Here is a 13,673-nt window from a genome sequence, read left to right as displayed (position 1 = left end):
CACTCTAGCTTATAAAAAGTTAGTATCTTGGAGGTAATTATTCTCTTGAGCAGGAAGATAACCTGGTTAGTTTTGGTTTTAGAGAAATAAGCTCTTTCCTGTTCATATGGTTGCTAGTAGATGAAATGTTTTGGAGCTTTTTGAATGTCAAAATTTATTATTGTGATTCTTTATCTAATGTATCTCTCTCTGCCCCACCCCATCTCTTAAAAATGCTTGGGTAGCTAAAAAGTTTAAAGTTGAAAAAGCTACACATTTGAAATGAATTTATTTATACATGCAAACTTGAGCATATCACATAATTACAAGGTAGCCAGAAAAGTAAGTATGTGGAATCTAGTTTTGAAGTTTACTGAAGTCTGTTAAGCAGATTTATACTTCTACTCTTTGTCCTCCTGAAGACTCAGAAAGGTCTTGGTAAGTAAGAATAATGGCTGATTCTAATAAGAAGAACTGAATAGAAATAAATGCAAAATCCTACACTTTACTTAAAAAATCAACTTCACAAGCACAATATGGGAATAAAAGGAATGGATTAGCACTAGTTATGTGAAGACAATATCTAAGAGCTTCAGTGGATTGCAAGTGGATTCAGTAGTGAGACATGGCAGGTAAAAACTGACAGTCTTAGTCTGCATTGACAGAGGTATGTTGTTGTTCATTCTTCACTTTTTTGGTGAATTTTTTAATTTTACACTTAAATATAAAATGAGAAAAGAAAAAAATAGCCATATATACAGCAGAGTAAGGAGAATTCAATCCATAAGAGAGGATTCAATATAAAACAATAAATGTCCATTTCAAGAAAACCTATATAATAAATACTTCATATTGTTTTCAAAGCTTCCTGGCTTTTCCTTACTTCCTTGTTGGTTTTCTTTTGTTCTCTGCTGTGCACTTTTTACTTCATTTCCCCCCTCCCCCAGCCCCTAAGAAGGTTACAGTTAAGTATGGATACACACACACACACACACACACAGATATCTATAAGCATAGACATATATACACATATATACTCATATACATGTATATATATATATAAGGCTGTAATATGTTTATTTCCTCCTATCATGTTTCTCTGAAGGTGGATAGCATTGTCTTTCCTAAGTTCAAGTTATTCCATGTTTTTCCAAATCAACCAGCTCATCATTTCCTACACCACAGCAATATTCCTTTCTGGATTCAAATAGCATCTTCCTTCATAAGATCTTTGAGGTTAATTTGGGTAATAGTCAAAATGACTTGGTTGCTCAAAATTGTTCTTAGGATAATAGACAAAGAAGGGGTCCTGTCAAACTCATTTCATGAAACAAATATGCTACTGATACCTAAACCAGGAAAAGTAGAAACAGAGAAAAAATTATAGACCAATTTCATTAATGAATAGTATTCATTAACTCATTAATGAATATGAATGCAAAAATCCTAAATAAAATACTAGCTAAAATATTACAACAATACAGTACAAAGATTATACATTATGAGCAAGCAGGATTCACACCAGGAAGGCAGGATGGTTTAACACAAGGAAAATTATTAACGTAATTGATTATATTAATAATAAAAGTAACAAAAATCATACGATAATATCAGTAGATGCAGAAAAGCATTTGATAAGTACAACACTCATTTTTATTAAAAACACTTGAAAGTCTAAGCATAAATGGGACTTTTCCTGAATTTGATAAGAAGCATTTATCTAAAACCGTTAGCAAGCATTATTTGTAATGGGGATAGAAGCCTTCCCAGTAAGATCAGGCATGAAACAAGGATGCCCACTGTCACCAATATTATTCAATATTATATTGGAAATTCTAGCAACAGCAATAGGAGAAGAAAAAGAAATAGAAGGAATCAGAATAAGGAACGAAGTAATAAAACTGTCTCTTTTTGCAAATAATATGATATTATACTTGAAAAATCCTAAAAACTCAACTAAAAAGTTAATTGAAATAATTAATCATTTCAGCAAAATAGCAGGTTATAAAGTAAACCGACATAAATTACCATAATTCCTGTATCTTACCAACAGGATTCTGCAGGAAGAGATAGCTAGAGATACCCCATTTAAAATAACTCTAGACAGTATAAAATACCTGGAAATATACCTACCAAAACCAAACCCAGGATCTATATGAAGAAAACCATAAACAACTTTGTATACAAATAAAAATTAGATTTAAATAAATGGAGAAATATTAATTGTTCATGGGAGGCAGGGCCAACATAATAAAAATTACAATTTTACCAAAATTTATATATTCAATGCCATCCCAATTAATAAAAATATTTTATAGAGCTAGAAAAAAATAATTATAAACCAGAAAGTTTTTAGGATATCTTTTCTAGCCCCTTCCTCCTACCAGGAGGTAAGCAGTGTGGTCCTTAAAAAGGCTGCTTAGACACCCAAGGGACTGACAAATCTCACTGCTGCTTTGGTCCAATGAGAAGACAACCCAGTGCTCTGGGCCACCTGTATGCAGGGTTGTGGCTACAGCTCCCAGTGTATCCACAACTGTTACTTTATCACTCTCCCATTGCCACAGGACTTCAAGATGGGTAAAGTATTGAATAATGGGTGATGTCTTGACTTGTGAGTGAATTTGAGTTAAGTGAGGCAGAATTGAGCTGAGTCATCAGCCTCACTTTCTCTTCCAGAGTCATTGGTATCCTGTGGCAAGACAGAAGTCAAGACATCTGGCAATGGCCCAGAATGCAGTGGAGACACCTTGGTGTCTTCTATGTCTGACCAAGCTCTCCACAGTGCCTGCAAGAGCGTTTCTGGCTCTTGCAACAAAATTGTTCTTATCTATCCATTCTGTTGGGAGAAGTCTTCATATGTTTGGGTAGATTTCCCATAGCTCACTGATGGATTTGAGGCCCACTGGCTACTCTCAAACTGGTTTGGTCTGTCTTCTGAGACAATTTTTCTGGGTTGGCTGCTGTATACTTTTTGGAGCCACAGGTGAGAGTTAGGTGACAGGTGGACACCAGAGGTGAAGGAGCAGCTCTGAAAAGAGTTTGGCAAGAGATCCTAGTCCTCCCTGAACACATCATAGACTCCAAGAGAGGTATAGTCCAGAAGAAGGAAGGTGCTCTGCACTGGGAGAGATCAATCAGAATTATTATGTTCATTTCTCAGTACAACATCTTAGGAGGACAACTAAGAAACTGGATAGTTTATAGAGGAAGGTGATCAAATAATGAAATTTTCTCAAGATCATGGTATAGGAGGGTCAGGTGATGGAACTGGGGATATTTAATCTGAAGGAGGGACAGTTTAGAGGGGTGTGATAACTGTCAAGTACCTGCAAAGCTATCATGTGGAAGAGGTATCAAATCATTCTACTTTGCTACCAGGAGCAGAATTAGAAACCATGTGTGGGAAATTCAGGTAGGCAAATTTAGTCTGTGTAAAGAAAAACAATGGGAGCTATCCCAAAAGGGAGTTGGATACCTTGGGAATTAGTGGGTTTTCCCTCATTAGTGGTCTTAAAGTAAAGGTCAGATGACCATTTGCTGAGGTTGTTGTAGAGGGGATTCCTATTCAAGTATGGATGGTCCTACATGGTCTCTGAGCCCTTTCTAGTTCTGAGATTCTGTGATTCTTAATTCAGTTAAAAATAAGTAGCTTTTGAATTAGAAATGTTTTAGGGTATAATTTTTGGACATTTTTAGCAACTAACATTTCCACTTTACGTTCTAGCTCAGGTGCTGACTGAATTTTATTTTTGACTTAGAGGAGTCAAAGTTGTAATTATGTAGCTGCACAGATAAATAATTATGGAGCTCAGTGTTCTAAAAGTAGTTTGGAATGCTAAAGAAACTAACACAATTCTCATATTTCACTTACTGCAGATGGTCGTTATTTTTTTATACCATTGGTGTCAAACTCAAATAGAAACTCCCTGGGGGGCTACATATTGAATTAGAAGACAACAAATTAACGTTATCTTTTGCATTGCATTTTAATTTATTTTGTTAAATATTTCTCAGTTACATTTTAATCTGGTTGGGGCTACACTTGGGAGTTTGGGGCACAGGGGTTTGACACCTCTGGTTTATACCATAGTTATAGTAGTAGTTAGTAATTCCTTAGCATTGTGAAATTAGACTTAAGAAGAATTTAAGGTTTGTACATATATAAATGTATGTATTCAAAATGGCATATAAATGCATGTTGTTGTATAGATTATAAATGTCTCGGCCTTACATGTCTATATGTTACCAAGAAGACTTAGAATATTGTATTTAAATAATACGTTATGTCTTTCTGAATTAATTTAAGAGCAAGAACAGAGAATATTTTCTCTAAAATTTTGAAACCCATGGTAATAATTTTATTGATAAGTTTATAGTAAGAGTCACAGAATCACAGAATTTTAGAGTAGATCTTTAAGGCCATCTAGTCCAATCTGTACCCATATAAGAATTCCTTCTACCACATCTTAATAAGAGGTCACCCAGTCTTTGCTTAAAGACTTCTAGAGAGGGAGGAATCCCCCATGTTTTTGAGAGAACTCCTTCCATTTTTGGATAGCTCTAATTTTAAGGAAGTTTTTTCCTTATGTCAAGCCTAAATCTGCCACCATGCAACTTCTACTTACTGATCCTTCTTTTGCCCTCTAGGTTGGAGCAGAACAAACCTAAATCCTTGACCAACTCCTCAGGTATTTGAATAAAGTAGTTATGTCTTGTTAAGTCTTGTCACATAGGGTGAATGTCCTTCAGATTTGGAAGATGTTCCAAGATCACACGAGTCTCTAGACCCTGCCTAATGGTCTGACATGTCTCCATATAGCATACCTACTGGAGCTAAGTGTTACAGTAGCTCGGTTGACTATCCTTTCCAAGTCAGGGCTAAGTAATCTTCCTTTTGGTAACTCTTTAATTATTTTGAGTACCTCATTTCATCCTATCATTTAATGTGAAAGAACAAGGTGCAGGCCTGACCTGAGTCAGCTTCCTCTCCTCTCCCTTCTTTCCTCCTCACAACACGTATATAGATAGGATAGTACAGATATCTGACATCTTGTTTTTACTGGTGGCTCCTTTTCCTGGACTGCCTCCTAAGCATTTCTAGTCATCTCTACTGCTATTCTTCTATGAGTATAGAAGATAAATACCTTTTGTGGTATTAAGTTTGGTATGTTACATAGGCAATTGTGTTCTTCTTTTTTACCTTTTTAGTTTAAAGACCTTTTGATTAGATTTTCCAAGATTCTAGGTAAATACATTCTTACCAGCCCTTGCTGGGGTATTCTATCCCTGACCGGGAGCCAGTATTTTAAGAAGTGGTCTAGAAATCCAAATCTTATTTCAGACTCCATATTATTAACAACTGTTCAATTCTCAAATCCTTTCTCTTTGGCATCCCTGGTATTCAGTTGGCAGCAGTGAAGAAAATGCCACTTGTGCCCTTAAGATATTCAGTTTCTTGCCCACGACTTTATAACCTTTAGCAAGGCTTCTCTAATTCGTATTTGTCAATATCATTTGTGCCTATGGGAGTCTCCAGAACTGGATTGTCATCATTCAGTAGATGTCATGGGGTACAGAGAGCTGGTATCTAGATGGAGGAAAGATGCTGATAGGGAGGTTTGAAGGCCTCAGTAGCTAACTTTGTCTACTATGCAGTTGTATCTTGGTTTAATTTTTGTGTGTGTGTGTGAGTCTTATATAGCATGTTATTATTTTTTTAAATGAATATACATATATTTTTAATGATAGAATATGTTATTGATTCCTCTAGTAATAGGTTTTACAGCAAACTCAACATACTTATTCAATATTTCTATGATGTCTTTGTTCTTCTTATCACAGTCTTCCAACCATTATCAAACTTGAAGGAAGTTACCCTTACCAACATACATATTTTTAGAAAAATTTTTATTTGTTTTGTTTATTTGTTTATATTTTTATACATTTATATTTATGTTTATTTGGTTGACAAGAGTTGGCAACAGGTTGGATATGGGAGGTGAGAGAGATTGAGGGGTCAAGGATGACATCAAGCCTGGGTGACCTTGAGGATGGTGTTGCCCTCTACAGTAATAGGGAAGTCAGGAAGATGGGAGGGTTTGGGAGAAAGATAATTAGTTCAGTTTTGAACATGTTGAATTTGAGGTGCCTATAAGATTCCTAGTTTGAGATTTCCAATAGGCATGTGGTGATTTGGTACTGGGTGTCAGGAGAAATAGAGAAATAGATAAATAAATAGATCTGAGGGCTAGATAAATAGATCTGAGGATCATCTGAATAGAGATAGATTGAATCCATGAGAACAAGTGAAATCCTACAGAGAGAGAATGGAAGAGGGCTCAGGACAGAGCCTTGAGGGAACATCCATTAGTGGGTGTGATCTAGATGAAGATCCAGCAAAGGAGACTTAAGAAGGAATGTTCAGACAAGTAGAAGGGGAAATGCTATAGGTGTAACTTAAAGCATTTGAAAAAAACACAGCTAATATTGTTCTGGTGGAAAACCTAGGGAGATGTGGACTAGATAGTAATGCAAATAGCTGTGATGATTAAGATTTTTGTCAATAAGTTGGATAAAGGCATAGATGGCATCCTCCTAAAGCTGAGAGAGGTAGCAGAGAGACTGGATGGCAGAATTAGGATCTAAAAAGATCTCAACAGGCTAGAACACTGGAATGAATCTAATAAGATGGTCTTAGTATCACTTAAAGTTTTGCAAAGTGCTTTACAAAAAGGGGAAAAGACCTATTTGTACAAAAATATTTATAGCAGCTCTTTTTGTGGTGGCAAAGAATTGGGAATTGAGGGAATACCTATTATTTGGGGAATGGCTGAACAAGTTGTAGTATATGACTGTAATGGAGTATTACTGGGCTATAAGAAATGATGAACAGGCAGATTTCAGAAAAACCTGGAAAGACTTATATGAACTGATGCAAAGTGAAATGAGCAGAACCAGGAGAACATTGTACAGGGTAACAGCAATACTGTACAATGATTAACTGTGAATGACTTGGCTATTCTTAGCAATACGATGATCCAAGCCAATTCCCAAAGACTAACGAAAAATGTTATCAACCTCCAGAAAAAGAACTGATGGAGTTTGAATGCAGATTGAAACATACTATGTCTCACTTTCTGTGTGTGTGTGTGTGTGTGTGTGTGTGTGTGTGCTGGGCAGGTAGATGGCTCAATGGATTGAGTGCAGGTCCTGGAGTCAGGAAGATGAGTTCAAATCTGGCCTTAGGCATTTAGTAGTTGTGTGGTCTGGGGCAAGTCACTTAACCCAGTTTGCTTCAGTTTCCTTATCTATAAAATGAACTGGAGAAGGAAATGGCAAATCACTCCAATATCTTTGCCAAGAAAACCCCAAAAGGTGTTATAAAGAATGAGACATGACTGAAAACAACTAAACAAAATTCCTGACTCTAGGTCTAGTGCTCTATCAACTAGGCAACTTAGCTGCCTAGAGAGTTGGTAAGAATAAATATAAAATCTTACATTTATGTTCAAAAAATCAACTTTGTAAGTAAGTCCAAGGTGGGAGGAGGCATAGTTGAATAACAGGATGTTCTAAAGATTTTATTGTACTGAAAGCGCAATAGGAATCATCAGGGAAATAGGGCAGCCAAAAAACTAATGCCATCTTAGGCTTCATGAAGAGGGGTGTAGGTTACAGAGATTCAGGAGGTCTTTTTGTACTCTGCCTTAGTCATGCCAGCATCATGTTCAGTTTTGGCTGACATATTTTAAAGAGAGACATGGATAGACTGGAGATCATCCTGAAGATTCTAAACAGAATGCTAAAGAATTTTCAGTCCTCATTGTAGGAATCTGTTGGCTGAAGGAGCTGGGGGTGTTTAGCCTGGAAAAGAGAAAACTCAAGGTGGGGGACATGATAGTAGTCTTCAAGTTTTTGAGAGGCTGGCAAGTAGAAGGATTGGACTGTGAATTTCTTTTTTTCTCTTCTTTTCCTTTCCTTTCCTTTCCTTTCCTTTCCTTTCCTTTCCTTTCCTTTCCTTTCCTTTCCTTTCCTTTCCTTTCCTTTCCTTTCCTTTCCTTTCCTTTCCTTTCCTTTCCTTTCCTTTCCTTTCCTTTCCTTTCCTTTCCTTTCCTTTCCTTTCCTTCCATTTCCTTTCCTTCCTTTTCCTTCCTTTCTCCCTTCCTTCTCTCTCTCTCTCTCTCTCTCCTCTCTCTCTCTCTCTCTCTCTCTCTCTCTCTCTCTCTCTCTTTCCCTTTCTATCCTAAGTGCCTAGCACAATGCCCTGCCCATTAATATGTGTTTAAGAAATGTTTATTGAGTTGGATTTATGGAAGAGTCCCAGGTTTCCAGACTCTCAGTCCATTCCACAGGCCCATAGCTTGCAAATTTTGAGCTGTTTGGCTTACAATATGAGCATTTGAAGCTACTGTGATATATATAATTTTTTTTAGGTTAAAGTATCTATATCTTCATCATTCTTGACCTTTCTGCAGTGTTAGGCACTACTGACTAACTTCATCTTCTAGACACTGCCTCTTTTCTAGTTTTTTTTTTATGACACTACTGTCCTGATTCTCAACTGTCTGACCGCTTCTCAACCTTCTTTGCAGAGTCTTCATCTAGGTCACGCTCATTCACCATGGGTGTCCCTGAAGATTTGGTGCTGGGCCCTCTTCTCCTCTTCCTCTTTATTATCTTGCCAATTTTTTCATTTTGTTAGCTTCCCATGGGTTTAATTATTATTATTATTTTATTTTTAAGCTAGAACAATAGTAACTGTCACTTATACAGTCCCTTAAGGTTTGCAAAGTGGTTCCATGTTTTATCTCATTTGATCCTTACAACAAGCCTGTGTGGCAAGCTCTACAAATATTATTGTCCCCATGTGTTCAATTATTATCTCTATGCATTCTGAACTCCAGTTCCAATCACCAACTGCCCAATGAACATTTCAGTCTGGATGATCTATAGGCGTCTCAAACAAAACTCATTATTTCCCTCCCTAAATCCTCCCCTCTTCCAAACATCCTTTTCGTCACCCAGGTTTGAAAACTTAATGTCATCCTTCATTCTTACTCACCTCACATATCCAATATGTTTATAAATCTTGGGATTTTTTTTATCTTCACAATATTTCTCATGTATGTTCTCTTCTCTCCCCTTAAACAACTGCCACCGTAGTTCAAGCCTTTATTACCCCTCACTTCACCTGTTTCAGTAGCCTTTTAACTGGTATCCTAATCTCAAGTCTCTCCCCATTCCAATCCATCCTCCTCTCAGTTGCCAAGGTGATTTTTCTAAAGTGTTGACCGTGTGTTGACCACCTTTTCTAAACGGTCACCAAAGTGCCTCCCACTCTTTGAGCCTCCCCCCACCCACCTAAATGAGATTCAGTGGCTCCTTTTTTTCCAGGCTCAAATGTAAAATCCTCTATTTGGATTTTAAAACTCTTCATAACCTGTCCCCTTCCTACATTTCTTGTCTTCTTATACTTTACTGTCCTCATACTCTACCACCCAGTGACACCATCCTACTTACAATTCTCTGAAGGTTTCAGTCTGCTTCCATGTCTCCTCCCTGACTGTTCCCCACTCCTGGAATGTTGTGGCCCCTCACCTCTGCCTCTGCTTACCCAAGATTTCTTTAAAACTCAGCTCAAATCTCACTTTTCTATAAAATGCTTTTCTTCATTCCCCCAGCTGCTAGTACCCTCTTCTTTCAGACTAGCTTTTACATTTGCTGTCTGTATCTTTTATGTAGCTAGTTATTTACATGTTGTATCTCCCATTAGACTCTATATCCTTGAAAGCAGTGGCTATTTTTGCTTTTTCTTGTGTCCTCAACACTTGGCACAGTGCCTGGCACGTAGTAAGTGCTTAATAGATGCTTATTGAATGACTGACAGATTGATTATATCACCTACCACTGTGGTGCCATATTTGTTGGCTAATAGAACAACACTCATACTTTGCTTGCCTCTACTAACTGCATTGACTAAGACAGGCTGGGAATCTTTAGAAGAAACCTAGAGTCATAAATGTGGAGTTGGAAGGGACCTTAAAACGTATCTAATCCAATCTCCTCATTTATAGAAAAAGAAACTGAAGTCCAGAGAGAAGTTGTCCATGGTCACTCAAGTAGCAAAGCCAGTATTGAACCCATGTCTCCTCACTTCAAATCCATTGTTTTTTCCACCATACACTCTGAGGAAGTACCTCTGTTTCCTGGAGAAATGGAAGATAAACAACTAGGTAATTCAGGAAGGAAAGGATGAGATGCTTATGAAAATATGGGATTTAACTAAGAGAATGTATATACAGCTACCAGACATCTTGGAAGAAATATGCCAGTTTTCCCTGAGGCCCATGATTCTTTCCATAGGAAATCCTGGAAACATTGCTGGTATAAATTGGGTGTTCATGTTTCTGTACCCAACTTGGAGCCAAAAGTCTTCACTGCTTGCTAGAAAAGGAACAAAATAGGAGAAAAGCCAAGCTTTATTTTCTCCAGCAGCCTGGGAGTTCTCCCATTGTAGGAAAGGTCATGTTGATCTTCCTCACACGTCAGGCATGTCCTGTTCTGGGCAAGGACAGTCTAACATCAAGGGAGAAGCACCAGGGCAGACCATGATGCCTAGTCTCTTGTTTCCTCTTCCTGATTTCCTTTCCTGTGAAAGGAAATGAAATCCTTTACTTGACATTCAAGGCCCTCCATGATCTGGTGTCACCCTCTTGCTTGAGTCCTATTTCTTCATTTAATCCCATGTCCCACTCGTAGTGCACTACTTCCATGCCCACCCCACTTTCCACCCCCTGAATCTTTGCTCAGACTACTCTCTGTCCCTAGAATATTCTCCCTCCTCATTATCTGTCTAATTCCTATCTTTCTTTTGAAACCCTACTTAATGTTACCTCTCCCATGAGGCCTTTTCTGATCCCCCTGATCAGGAACATGCATTTTCCTTGAAGTTGGTGGAGTACTTTACTTGTACTTCTCTAATGTACTGAGAAAGAGTGCTCAGTTTGGGAGTCAGAGGAATGGGCTTCAAATCCTAGTTCTGCTAACTGTGAGACTCTGAGCGAATCCCTCCAGCTCTCTGGGCCTCAGTTTTCTCACTTACAAAAATGTTCTCTAAGGGAGGTAGCTAGGTGAAACAGTGGATAGATCACCTTCCCTGGAGTCAGGAGGACCTGAGTTCAAATATGGCCTCAGACACTTACTAGCTGTGTGATGCAGGGCAAGTCACTTAACCCTGATTGCCTCCAAAAAAATGTTCTTTAAGGTACCTTTTAGCTTACTATGATTCTGCTTATTATGTTATGATACATATTATGGTATATGTGATAGTTATATGTATAGGTATCATATCTCCCTACTGGGATGATCTATAAGGACAGGGAGTATGTTTTCTCTAAAATATAAATCTCTCTAGCATGTAGCACAATGCTCTCTCTATGTATACAGTTTAGCTGTTGTTCAGCTGTGCCTAACTCTTCATGACCCCACTTGGGGATTTTCTTGGCAGAGATACTGTAGTGGTTTGCCATTTCCTTCTCCAGTTCATTTTCCACATGAGGAAACTGAGGCAAACAGGATTAAGTGATTTGTCCGAGGTCACATAGCTATATACAGTAGATACCTAATACATTTTATCGAATTGAACTGAACTAGAAACACTCATTGAGAGCTGGTAGCAATGACAAATGCCTCGAATCCTTTTCTGGGCCAGCCACTGGTAAGTCTGACTTAAATACCCAACACCTGAGAAGGATACAAACATAGTTCAAATCACTGAGGTGTTATATAACGTAATGGAAAGAACCCCTGGGCTAGGAGTCCGGAGACTTTGCTTTTAGTTTTTGCTAGTCAGTGACAGAACCATGAAACTTTAGGGAAATCTATGTTAACTGCTGGGCCTCAGTTTTTTCATGTATAAAATGAGGGGCTTAGCCAGATGATCTTTAAGGTCTCTCCAAGCTGTGAAAATTTGAGAGCTTTCCTTTCCTTCCTAGGCTCTTTCTCCCCTTTCCCTCTTTCCTCTTTTCTCCTTTTCCTCTTCCCCTCTTCCTTTTCACCTCTGTGACCCTTTGCATCTCTTTTCTTTCTTTTTTCTTCTTTCCCCTTTCTCTCCTCCTCCCCCTCCCCCTCTTCCTTCACCTTCTTTTTCTTTTCCCTTTTTCCTTCTTTCCTTTTCCTTCCCCCCACTTCTTTCTCTTTTCTTGCTCCCTCTTTTCCTCCTTTCCCTCTTTTCTCCTCCCCTTTTGTCTTTCCCTCCTTTCTCTCTCTTTTCTTCCATTCCCTTTTTCCCTCTTCCCTTTCTTCTTTTCCCCCCTTTCCTCATCTTTTCCTCTTTCTTCTTCCTTCTCTCTTTTTCCCCTTTCCCTTTCTTCTCTTCCTTTCCCTTCTTTTCCTGTTTTCTCTCCCTTTCTCCTTTTTCCTTTTCTCCCCTTTTTCATTTCCCCTTTCTACCTCTTCATTCCCCTTCCCCTCTCCTTTCCTCTTCCTTCTTCAGATCTTTAATTTAATTGCTATAGGGAGCTCTATCAACGCCTATAGATAACTCTTCTCTAGCTTGTAGTTTTGGAAAGTTACGTAGGGGCAATGAGATGTTAAATAATTTGTCCAGGGTCACACGGTTGAAGTCTTCCTGATTTTAAGCCTGGTTCTTTCCACTATGCTAGGGTGCTCCTTTTAAGGCTCAGTCTTTCTTAGGGCTTTCAAAATTCTGTTCAAATTTTAGGCACAAGGTCAGGCTGCTAGGAAGGATAACACCATAGTATTTATTTTGTAGACCTCCTGCACTACAGAGTTTTTGAGCTCTGGTTCCTTACCTATGGGTATGTATTCTGGAGCTCTGGGTAATCAGAACAGCCACACAAAAGATATTGTGTGACCTTAAAGCAGTTTTACATATGTGTCATGTGATTTTTAGGAATGAGAAAAGTGAGTGAAAGCTCCTTACTAGACTGGAGAAATGGTTAGTAGATGCTGGAGTATAAGTGCTTTGTTTAGGTGGTAGCTTTGACTGACATATTAGAGTGCATTGTGCCCATTCTAAACCAATGGTCAATGTTTAGAAGGTTAATTGGGATGCTGTGGAGACCATATACCAGCATGGTATACTGAGACTGCCTAAAAGATTTTTAAAAATTTTGTTAGTACTTGCCCTCAAAAATTCTTATGATACAAGCTGTTTTGGGTCAAGGATAAGAAAAAAAAAAAAAGAAAACCGAAGAGGAGTAACATTTGAAGCTAGAGAGGACCCACACATTTAATGCTTAGGCTAGGGCCACAGAAACGTTTTGTTCTGAATCTTATAGGTTTTCCCTAAGGGGGTGGATAGGACTGGGTGGAAGTGATATAAAGGGTTTTAAAAATGGGTTGGAAGTTTTAATAATGAAAATTTAGACTGTGTCAGGAAAAAACAATCACAACAACAAAAACTTTGTAACAATTAGAGCATCCAAAAGTGGAATAGACTACTGTGGGAGATAGTGGATTTCTCTCATTGGAACTCTTTAAACAAAGCTGGGGTGGGGCAGGTAGGTGGAGCAGTGGATAGAGCACCGGTCCTGGATTCAGGAAGACCTGAGTTCAAATGTGGTCTCAGACACATAATACTTACTAGCTGTGTGACCCTGGGCAAGTCACTTAACCCCATTGCCTAGCCAAAAACAAACAAACAAAAAAAACACCAACCCCCCCCCCAA

Source organism: Phascolarctos cinereus, unplaced genomic scaffold, assembly GCF_003287225.1.
Source record: "Phascolarctos cinereus isolate Bilbo 61053 unplaced genomic scaffold, phaCin_HiC Scaffold_2;HRSCAF=192, whole genome shotgun sequence".
NCBI classification, from domain to species: Eukaryota; Metazoa; Chordata; class Mammalia; order Diprotodontia; family Phascolarctidae; genus Phascolarctos; species Phascolarctos cinereus.
The sequence above is the reverse complement of the archived record's forward strand: the minus strand, read 5'-3'. Positions refer to the sequence as shown.